Consider the following 12,453-nt stretch of genomic DNA (forward strand, 5'->3'; position numbering starts at 1 on the left):
TTAGAAGTTGATAGCTTAAACAGATTCAAGGCAGAACTGGACAAACATTTGGAGCGAGTGAATGGGTGAAATGCGAAGGGGGGGGTTTGGCTGATGCTGTATAACCTTGCTTTCTTGCATCATGTGTCCATGCTAATGCTAATTGTATGTAGGCATTAAGGAAGGCACATGGTGTTTTATCAATGATTTGGATTACCATTACATCTAGGGAGAAGGAAATTTGTATTTTATTACTCAAGTCAGTAACAAAATTGCACTTGGAATCTTGTATTTTGGGAACTACGTTGAGCCTCCTGAAATATTTAAAAACTCTCAACTCGCCAGGAGAGAATAGGAAAGTATTGTCCATACGTCAGACAATAGGTAGATTATATTGTGTTGAAATGTAAAGAAATTAAATTCATTATATGAAAATCATGTAAATCAATTCTAGTGGCCTGTAACAGACTTGCTTAGTGTCCTTGGTTTTCTTTCTACCTGAATCACATACCAACACCCTCTTTTATATTCTTCATACATCATTCCCATGCTCTTGGCACTTCAACTTTTATTCTACTATATGCCTTTTCACTAATGAAAGTTTGAATATCAAGTTATTATTCCTAAAACTTTAAAAATTTATTGTTTAATATTCTATATCTTTTTCATGATGTGTTAAATGATAGCCTTGGAATTTAAAGTCATTAGCCTTGTCTAGAATTTTACTTTTAAGCATAAATCATCTATTTTCCTTTGATACCCCTGACATTACAGTTTTCAATCTATATTTACTCTAAATTAGATTTAAGATGGAATGTTTAAATGATAAAGTAAAAATCGTAAATCATTTTTGATTGAGCAACTAAAACTTCATCTACAAACAATAAACAATCTATGTTTACTCCTTTACATAATAGTTTGGTATTATGAACTGTCATTTTGCCATGCTTTATTAAAGAATTTATATATACAGGCATACCTCGGTTAACGTTACCTCTGATAACGAAGCTTCGCTATAACGAAGTCGGCAATTTCAAGCCCCATTTAACATAAAAAAAATATATTCCAGTTTAATCACCTGAAATCTAAACAAACTGAAGAAATTACGGAAACCTTTGGGGCTTCTCGTGGTTGGTTCGAGAAATTTAAAAAACGGGCCAGGATTCATAGTGTAAAATTAACAGGAGAAGCTGCAAATAAGTTTCCAGAAAAACTAAAGGAAATAATTGAACGTGAAAATTTTCCAAATTTGGTGTTCAATGTTGACGAAAGCGGTTTGTTCTGGAAACGGCTACCAACAAAAAACTTCATATCTATTGAAGAAAAATCAGCTGCTGGGTTCAAAGCAGCCAAAGACCGTTTAACGTTACTCTTTGGATCAAATGCCTCTGGCGATTATAAATTAAAATTGTTATTAGTTTACCATTCAGAAAATCCGAGGGCGTTAAAAGGTAACATAAAAATGAATTTACCTGTAATATGGAAAGCAAATAGAAAAGCGTGGGTTCCCAAGGAGTTATTTACTGATTGGTTTGTTAACCACTTTTGTCCTGAAGTAAAACGGTATTGTCAAAAAAACAACTTTGAAGAAAAAGCTCTTTTGTTGTTAGACAATGCTCTGGGACATCCTACTGATCTTAACACGTTGGACACATGCATTCCTGTCAAAGTTGTGTTTCTTCCAGCAAACACAACTTCCCTGATTCAACCATTGGATCAGGGAGGAAAAGCATCATTTAAAGCTTATTATCTGCGTCGAACATTAAGCAGTTTAACTGAACTAGAGGATAAAGAGGAAATGACAGTTAAAACTTTTTGGAAAAACTACACCATTAAAAACGCAATTGAAAACATTGATAGTTCTTGGAAAGAAGCCACTAAGAAATGCTTAAATGGAGTTTGGCGCAAAATATGGCCAGAAGTTTATTTATTTATTTATTATTTAAGTTGTACTAGAAGAAGAAAATAACATCCAAGAAATTGGAAATGAAGTTATCCAGATGGCTCAATCAATAGGTTTCGAAAATGTCAATGAAGAGGATGTTAGAAATTTATTGAATGCAGAAGATAATGGTTTTTCAGTGGAAGATTTAGAAAACCTTGTTAGCAATGAAGACGAAGTTAAAGAAGTTCCTGCCGAAAAAGTGTTAACAACCAAAGATTTAAAAAGGTGCTTAAATGACATTGAAAACGTTAAATTTTTTTAGTGAAAATGATCCTGATTTAGGAAGAAGTATTATTGTTAAGCGATCAGTGTTAAATGCAATAACTCCGTATAGGCAATTGTTAAATGAAAGAGAAAAAAAGCATAAACAATCAACTTTAGACTCGTATTTTAAAATGTGATTTCACTTTGTATGTAAGTTGACTGTTTATTTAATAAAACTCTTCTTTGTCCAAAAAAAAAGCTTTTCATTTTCTTTACGTAAGAACGTATCCCTATTCTGGCCATAGTATTTTTACCTCTGAAAACGAAGTTTCGCTTAACGAAGTAATTTCGTGGAACGCATCCTATTCGTTATTCGAGGTATGCCTCTATATATATTATGAATAAAAATGGGAAAGGCTACAACCTTGTCTTGCTGTACTTTTGATAGGTTTCCAATTTGAAATTTCAGATTTTATTTTAATTTCAATACTGTTGAAATTAAAATAAAATTTTTATTTTATTTTAGTTATGATAATTAGTTGGTTTCTATCTCATTCTTCGCTAAAATTTACATCAGTTTATTTATATATATTATATACATTGCATAAAAGCCTTTATATAAAGGCTTTTATGCAATGTTTGATGATCCTTCTCAAGTTTCTGACAAAATGAGTATTTTGGATCTACATTTACACATAAGGAAGTCTTTAGAGAAGGCAATGCCAGAAATTTATTAAGCTCTAACAGGGAGCTAAATGATTTTGTAATAACTTAGAAGAAAGTGGAAGAGAAATTGTGAAGTTCATAGGAAGAACATAATAAAAGCACCTGGTTGTATGGTATCTATCCATTAATATTAAGGGAGGCAGCAAAGGAAGTAGGCAAACCCTTAGTCATAATTATGAGAGCATTCTTGGTTCAGGCAAGGTCCCCTGAATGCAACCCTAATTCACAAAGGTGGATCGAAGGGAGTCACGAGTATTTACAGACCTGTTAGTTTAACTTCTGTTCCTGGGAAAATAATGGCGGCACTGGTAAAATAAATAATCTAGGATCATCTAGACAAGGCTGCAATTCAAGCATAGCATGGGTTTGTTAAGGGTAAACTTGTTTGACCAGTTTGATTGGTTACTATGATGTGGTCACAAAGGAACTGGATGCAAAAAATAATTTTGTATCATATACTTGGCTTGCTTACTTTCTTCAGGAAAGCTTTTGATACTTTGCACATAAAAGACTGCTGTACAAATTGGAGCAGTGTGGTATTGGGAGCAAGTTGATGCTATGGATAAAGGAATGCTAAAGTGGAAAAAGACGGAGTGGTTATCAAAGGAAATCCCTCTTATTGGAATAATGTTATGAGTGGAGTTGCCCCGGGATTTGGTGTTGGGCCCATTGTTGTTTTCTATATTTATGTGTATATTGATGAAGGCATATCAGGCTTAATGTCCAAGTTTGCAGATGATATGAAGGTTGGTAGGGTGGTTAATGACAGTACGCTACTGCAGTGAGATCTAGAAAAGTTTGGCAAATGGGCTGAGAAATGGAAATTGAAGTTTAACATTGATAAATACGATGTACTGCATATGGGTAGCAGTAACCTCAGAGTACTAACTGTATGTAATGCACTTAGGGTAGTGAAAAATGAGAAAGACCTGGGAGGGGGGCGGTAATTGTGCAGTCAGAAGTTCTCTGAGCAGTGCCCAAGACAGCTTGTATGGTCTTGTCATTGACCTTATTATTCCTGCTGGTTTGGTCCTTGAGGTTGTCACAGACATTCTCTCAGATATGCCTGTACTTGCTACCTGGGAGTCTAAAATGCTGATGGAACTGATATTCGGGTGACACTCAAGTCAAGTGGACCCAATTTCGGCGAAGTCCGGATGGTCTGTGACAGCCAGATCCTCTGCTTGCACCTTCAGGATGGTGGGACTGTTAGTAATCCTGGGTATAACCTCCATGCACAAGTTCATGGTGGGTGACCACCCAGGTGTGAACCAACGTAAGCAGGGGTCGAGGTGTGACGCCCACACCACATGGAGGAACGCCGCCCCTCTATGTTACCAGGCAGTACTAGGTGGTAGATGACTCTCATCAACCGGTGAAATACCACCACTTTGCTTATTGGAGGCTTGAAGTGGTGGAACCCATGTATAGTCTCTAGAGCCAAGTTCCGGTCAACCCTTCCCTATCTCTTCCATCATGCAGTATGATTTATGACTTTTGAGGTTATGATGAACGTCGTGGCGAGATCCAATATTCCTTACATTTCGAGGGTACAGCTCTAAAACGGTGTTCGCAGGCCGGCCGCTAGTTAGTACACCGGACCGAACCTATTAGTAACTCTCTAGGAGGCTTCCGGATCAGCTAGTGTATAATCTTGCTACCTCTACTCTGCCAGATAGTGACTGAAGGGAGTCCGAGTAGTGTGTATGATGGGAGCATTGTCGAGGCCACGTTATGTCAAGGATCTGGGTATATTCTTACCACGTGTATGCCCTATCCAAAAATTTCATTACTTCATACAGCATGTCCCACCCACTTTTTCTTACTATTGAATACACCATGAATTGTCAAACTAATAGAGCAAGCTTATCTGCGAAAAGATCTAAACCTCCCAAGGACTTCCTAATTCATTTCACAAATATAACACGGTCTCAATTCTAATCTCAACGATGTCCATTTCCACTTGCAGTCTGCCAAAACCACATGTACTTTTCCTGACAGAATCTCAGTTATCGGTTGATTCAACTACTGCTCATCTCAGATGCGTAACTTATTCGCTGTATGATTCCTTTCGCTTGAAAGGTGGTACTTGTGCATATGTCCGTTCTGATATTCCCTGTCAGAGACTTGACAATTTGGAATCTCCCCTCATTGATCTTCTCTGGTTTAAAATCTCTCTACCTCATTGTGTCCAATTCATCTGTTGTCACAACTCCACTAATCACTTGCAGCTCTCTGACTTCCTCTCTTTGCAACTTGACTTTCTCCAGTCCAACTTTCCTAACAGTGAGGTAATTTTCCTTAGTGATTTTAATGTTCACAACTCCAGCTGGCTTCCGTTTTCTACTCACACCGACCCAACAGGTCGAAATGCTGAGGCTTTTACAATTACTAATGACCTAGCAGAGATTGTTCATTTAACTACAAGAAACTGGACAATCGTAATCATACAGCCAATACGCTTGATCTTTTTCTCACAAACAACCCTTCTAAGTACTCAGTCGAAATGAGAGGTCCTTTAGGCACTTCAGATCACAACTTGGTGATTGTCTCTTCTCCACTGGAACATTTATCTCATTGCTATTTCCAACCTTGTGTTGTTTGGCATTACAAGAATGCAAAATGGGATGACCTGCAAGACTTCTTTTCTTCCCTTCCTTGGTCAGATTACTGTTTCAAAACTTCTGATGTCAACGTTTGCTGAGATTGTGTCAGTGAAATTATTCTTTCAGGAATGGAATCCTTTATCCCACATTCCACTTTAAAATCTCGTCCTTTGTCTAAACCTTGGTTTTCCAATAAATGTGCTAAGGCTGTTCAAGAGAAGAATGTTGCATATCGTAATTGGCTTGTTTCTAATTCTCCAGTTTCATTTTCTGCCTACACCAAAGCTTGCAACAATTGTAAAGCAGTTATTAATCAGTCCAAACTAGAGTTTGAACATGCTAAGAGTAGAAAACTTGCTTCTTGCCTTAATGGTAGCCGAGCATTCTGGTCTCTTGCCAAAGCTGTTGGCCGCAACTTTTTTCCCATCTCTGCTCACTACTCTGTCCAAACCAGATGGTTCTGTTGTCACTTCAGCTGGGGATAAAGCTGACCTGCTAGCATCCCATTTTCATCCAACTCATGTATTAATGATCTTGGTAAAACACCTCCCACCATTCCCAACACGCTCCATTCAATGCCTCCTGTGGTCTTCTTTCAAAAGGATATCAGAAAGATTTTGAAGAATCTTGATGCTAAGAAAGCTCCAGCTCCTGATGGTATTTCTCCACTTGTTCTTAAAACCTGTGCTCCTGAACTTACTCCTATACTTTGCCGCCTTTTTTTACTTTCTTATTCCAAAGGTGTGTTTTTCCTTCTGCTTGGAAATTTGCTCATATCCAGCCAGTTCCTAAAAAGGGTAACAAATCCCTCCCGTCCAATTATTGTCCCATTGCAATTACTTCTACTATTTCTAAAGTAATGGAGAAATCAATTGACCGCCAACTCTTAAACTACCTAGAAACCTTCCATCTGATCAACGATCACCAGTATGGGTTCCGTCAGTGTCGATCCATGGTGATATTCTGTCTTATGTTACCCATTTATGGACTAATTCAATGGAAAGTTTCGGTGAAACACAAGTAGTTGCTCTTGACATCTCAAAGGCTGTTGATTGTGTTTGGCATAAAGGTCTTCTAAACAAGCTTCCATCTTATGGTTTGCCAACTGTTTTTAGTAATTGGTTTTCCAGTTTTCTCTTTGATCGCTCACTAAGGGTGATGGTAGATGGCTCTTTGTCTTCTAACTTCTCTATTAATGCCGGGGTCCCCCAAGGTTCAGTTCTTTCTCCCACTCTTTTCCTCTTGTATATTAATGACCTTCTTCCATTGACTGGAAATCCTATCCATAGTTTTGCCGATAATAGCACATTGCATTCAACTTTCCATTTTGAAAACTTTGTCCTGCTCAATCAGCTTCAACTTCTCGAAAATCTGCTACCAATTCCTTAAATGCCGATCTTCAGGTAATTCTCCAGTGGGGCAAAGACAACTTAGTTGATTTCAACCCTTCTAAAACTCAGTTTTGTCTTATATCTCGCAAAAAGGATTCTTCTGCTCCTACACTTATGTTTAGTGACACTCCGATTTCTAGGCAAAATGATATATCCCTTTTGGGGATTACCCTGACTTCTAATCTCTCTTGGCACAAGCAGATTACAAATATTGCTTCCTCTGCATCTAAAAAACTTGGTTTTTTTCTTTCGCTCTCGGCGTTACTTTTCTTCCAAACAGCTTCTCACTCTGTATAAATCGCAAATCCGCCCTGCCATGGAATATTGTTCCCACATCTGGGGTGGTGCCCCCAAAACCTCTCAGGCTTCTTGATTCCATTCAGAAGAGGGCAGTTAGGTTAGTTAATGATTCATCTCTAACAGAGTCTCTCCACTCGCTTTCGCATAGACGCACTGTTTCTGCTGCATGGCTCTTCTACAGATACTTCCATGGGCACTGTTCTTCTGAACTGGCTTCTATAATTCCCGCTATCTCTTTCAAAACAGTCCAAACGCGTGCCGCCACCAGCCAACATCCATTTACTGTCCAACTTCGAACCCACATAACCAACTTTTCATCGTCCTCATTTATTCATTCAACTGCCGTTTTCTGGAACAACCTTCCTTCATACTTATTTACTGATAATTACAATCTACAGAAGTTCAAGTCCAGTGTCAACAAATATCTTCTTTCGTCTTCTCAACCTCCAACCCAGCACAGTACTAAGTACTATAGGTTCTAATACCTCGTGTTTGGGGTTCACATTTAAAAAAAAAAAAAAAAAAAAGGACGAGGAGGTGATTATCCGATTGTATCAATATGGTCAGGCTATATGTTGAGTTCTGCATACAGGGTCAGGTGACCTTATTTTAGGAAGGATGTGGAGCTACTGGAACAAATACAGAGAAAGGCAATGAGATTGGTGAGTGAAACAAAGGGGTGCTCTTACCAAGAAAGGCTTCAGTTCTGCAAATTGTAGCCTCTGTAGTCTAGGCACCTGCTTGGTGATCTGATTGAAATGTGGCTTTGAATGGTTTGAGCAAGCTTAATGCTGATGAGATTCTTCGTCTTGCTGAGACCACACAGATGAGGGGCACAGATTTAAATTAAGGAGAAATGGTTCTGGTATAGATAAGTTTTAAATAAATTCAAACAAGAACTAGACAAATGATTAAGCAAATGAACAGGTGAAATGGGAGGTGTCATTTTTTTCCCTTCTTTTCTTTGCTGATGCTGCTCGATCTTTCTTTTTTGCATCATTTGCCACTGCCAATGTTAATAATCTATAAATATCATACTTGTTTCTAATACTCTCTATTCTAGCCTTTGCTATCTTAGAGAACGAACTGAAATTTATATAATGGTTTTATATTAATATTTTTAAGCAAAAGTAATCATCTGCCCATGATCTTTACTTTTAAAAATAATTATTTTTTTCTATTTTGTTACTACATACATTATATAATTTCTTTTTTTGATCTATTTGCATATATTTCTTAATCCGAATTCAAAAGTCTCCCACATTATATAATAATGTAAGTATATGACTTCATTAATCATCATCATCATTATAAAACTCTAAAGGCTTTGCCTTGTCGCTGCAACCGTACATCTCTGTCTTCTGCTGAACCTTTCATTTCCTCATATCCCCTAAAGTTCATTTTCCTTATTAGGTTTTCCAGGATTTTCTTCCTTCGTCATCCCCTTCCCTCCTTCCTTTCTTTCCCAATATTTTTCCTTCTGAGATATTCACTAAAAATTTGTTATGTCTTAGGGTGTGTCCTAAAAATTTAGATTTGTCTTTTTGCTGCAGTCATCAGTAGCTGGCGGCTCTGTAGCCAGATGGGCAGGAGTAGCAGTGTGTAGCGCACGCTTCTTGATTAGACCGGGGTTCGAGCCCGTGACCACCAAATACGGAGGATGCGGAAAGGTCAGGGAATGACCACCGCATATCCCCGGTACAATATGGCCTTAGTTGTTAATGCTCCTAAAAACCAAATAACAACAATAACAACAACAACATCAGTAGCTGCCGCTTTTCTTGCATCTCGTTCAAAACAGATTCAAGAAAACCAAGGTTTAGATAAAGGATGAGATTTTAAAGTGGAGTGGAGTGGAAATCCCAGGGAACTTTACCCTTCCGGCAAGTTCAGAAGAAAAAGGATGTTTATTGAACAAAGAAATTCCTGCTCGGTTTGAGTTTTATTCTTGCGATGGTATTCTGTCCTATCTTACCCTTTCGGTGAGTGGCAGGATTTGCTAATCTCCTTCAAGTTTACTAACCCCTACCTCATAGCTTGAATCACACGATTTGTTTATCTCCTCCAACACAAAAGAATGGTTTTCCCGAAAATGAGCCATATGAGAGCAGTGAATTCGAAAAATGTGAGGTTGTTTTAGCCTCTACATTTAGTATCGATTATCCTTTCTTGTGTAAGGTTGTCACTGTAAAAAAAAAAAAAAAGAAAAAAAAAGGCGATCTGTTGTTTGAGACTTACCTGTGCCGATTGTGCTTTTTTGTGCCTGTTCGGTATGTATCGGTGATTTTTTTACATTTTTGCGAGCTTTACAGACGTAGTTATCATTCATAATAAATTAAAATTAATTTCAGAGTTTATGGTGAACATTAATAAAAGAAAGTTGTACACCATCAAGGAACAGCCGATTGCAATCTAACGAGAAAGTTTGGTGTCTCGAAAGTACAAATAAAACTGGAGTTGGGTATTCTGGAGGGAAGAATACGAGGATGGATTACAGAAAAAGGAAGAAATCAAGACTTGCAAAACGAGTCAGTGGATGATTGTTTATACACATGGTTTGTTCAGAAACGCAATCTAGGATTTCTACTGTCAAGTCCCATTCTGACAGTGGAATCGCAGATTCCACTGAAGATGCAAGCGAAGAAATTTTTTCAAAGATTAAAGTGTGATGATGAATTCTCTCTGCCAATAATGGATGGCTATGGTGTTGGCAGAAACATTATGGCATTGAGGAAATCACAATTAGTGGTGAAGCAAAATCATCAAATGCTGATAGTGCAAAGCAATTTATTAGTCACTTAAAATTTACATGTGAAGGTTTCTGTGATGAGCAACTATACAATGCTTCACCTAAGGAGAAGACTAATGTTACTTATTCTCAGATAGGTACCACCACCCAGACGGCACCGTTTCAGGTCTGTTTGGCCCTTCTTCGGTGGGTGAGTAGGTACTCAAGTGATGCAATGATGGCAAAACAGTTATGAAGTATTACTTCACAATATGAGAGATGCCCGATGGTGTGTGAAGTATTTAGACTAAGATGCATTTAGGGCTAAAGCCTCAAGCTGCGAGCAAATTTAGACTATGTATATATTAAGTGCAATAGCACTTAATATATACATAGTCTAAATTTGCCTATTCTCAGATAGGTGGTACCTATCTGAGAATAAGCAAAGCCACGGTACTAAGTACTATAGGTTCTAATACCTCTCGTGTTTGGGGTTCACATAAAAAAAAAAAAAAAAAAACCTATCTACATGCAACTCGTTGTGAAGGTATTCACAATATGAGATATAACTTAAAACAATGCCGCCTTATAAATATTCTGTTTATTCAGAAATAGCTGTGTATTCATGATGCTATTGCACTTAATATATACCTAGTCTAAATATGCTCGCAGCTTGAGGCTTTAGCCCTAAATGCATCTTAGTCTAAATACATCATACATCATCAGGCATCCCTCATATTGTGGAGGTATACTTCATAACTGTTTTTCCATCATTGCATCACTTGGCTACCTACCCACCCACTGAAGAAGGGCCAAATAGCCCTGAAATGGCACCTGGGGGAGGCTGATGATGTCCGGAGTTTCCAAGAATAGGTAACAACAGCCTTCTACACTGGGGAAGCATTGCCTATTCGAGGAGTTTATATGAGTTTTTGAGTGGTGTGAGTTGAAGCCCTGAAATGGTGCCGTCTGGGTGGTGGTACCTATCTGAGAATAAGTAACATTAGTCTTCTCCTTAGGTGAAGCGTTACTTATTCAAAGTAGTGCAATACCATGGCAACTCGTTGCGAAGGTATTCACAATATGAGATATAACTTAAAACGATGCCGCCTTATAAATATTCTGTTTATTCAGAAATGGCTGTGTATTAATGATGCTATTGCTCTTAATATATATATAGGTATATATATTAAAAGGTCAAAAACCACTGTGTAAGATATTTCTTTTGGCATAGGGATGCTGTGAAAAAATTAGTGGGACACTAAGGGCGCCGTGAACCAAAAAAGTTTGGGAACCTCTGGGTTAGAGGCACAGCATAAGGTTGAGCAAGTAAAGATTTTGAATTAGTGTCATTAAAAAATATAATCTTGCAAAAACTATTCTCCTATAAAAAGCAACAAAAAATTAGACTTTTTAAAGAAGTGATCAAATAAATTCCTTGAATTTTTTATAGTTATATATTGCTACATGTTTTTGTGAAAATGAATAATTTTTGAAAAATTTGTTTGTTGACACATTAGTATTAACCCTTCTCAAGTGAATTTTTTTGGTTTTCAGGTAGAATTTAAAAAAATTAATGCACAGAATAGTGTGGTAAATATCACAAATATGGTCAGATTTCCCTTGCATATATATTCGGAGCGAGAATCAATGAATTGGAGAAAATTTGTAGGTAGTGGTTATATCGCGGGTCACAACTCACCCCCCCCCCCCCAAACACCACGTAACCAGGGAGTAGTATATATATATATATAAAATATTAAGGATAACAGAAAATAACAGAAAAAGTAAATCAATCAAACAATAATACTATCAAGGACTTAAGAAAACGCAAAAAAAAAAAAGACAAGATGTTCTCTGTTTCTGTAATGATCAATATATGCTAAGTAATTTAAATCTAAACCAATAAGGAATAGGTCAAATATAAATCAAATGTAAATAAAAAGTTAAGAAATTTTAGAAATATTAGAATCAAATGTAAGAAATATAAGTGTAAGCATATATTAATCATCGTTGACCCGACAGAGAACGTAATTTAATGATTAAAATAAGATTAAATATATAATACACACTACATATTTACCGTATCTAGGAAATAATGTAATAGTTGTCAAAATAATATGTGGTGCCCCCTATGTGATGGATACGGTAAAAATAAATATAAATAAATAATTAAATTTAAGTTAACACAAAGAGAAACATGCAGATAGTAAGAAGAAAACTAAAGGAGTAGGAATAATAGAACCTAAACTCCACAAAGGCGAAAAATAGTGGTATAGATAAGAAATAGTTTCTCCTACGTCCTCGGATTGCCCTAATAATTTCGGAGAAATAAAAATAGAGAGTGTAGGAGAGTTTAAAGACATTACAAGATATAAGTTGTGGCTCAGGTATGCCCGGGATCGCAAACCCATTCCTATAGTAGGATCCTGAGTTGAATTTGCGTGTTACCTCAGCATGAATTTAAGTAAATTTAAATGAATTTAACTATATGGATTATATATATATATATATATATATATTTATCCAGTAGGATTAAATATATATTTAAAAAAAAAAAAAAAAATTATACGC

The 12,453-nt window shown here is 36.8% G+C and overlaps 1 protein-coding gene across 3 annotated transcripts in view; it reads left to right on the forward strand.

Annotated features, from left to right (window-relative positions):
• pcx (pecanex) overlaps positions 1 to 12,453 on the forward strand; it is a 743,348-nt gene that overhangs the window by 236,190 nt on the left and 494,705 nt on the right. The window lies entirely within an intron of this gene.

The sequence above is a fragment of the Mastigoproctus giganteus genome, chromosome 6, assembly GCF_048544385.1.
Source record: "Mastigoproctus giganteus isolate SK-2022 chromosome 6, ASM4854438v1, whole genome shotgun sequence".
Classification (NCBI taxonomy): domain Eukaryota; kingdom Metazoa; phylum Arthropoda; class Arachnida; order Uropygi; family Thelyphonidae; genus Mastigoproctus; species Mastigoproctus giganteus.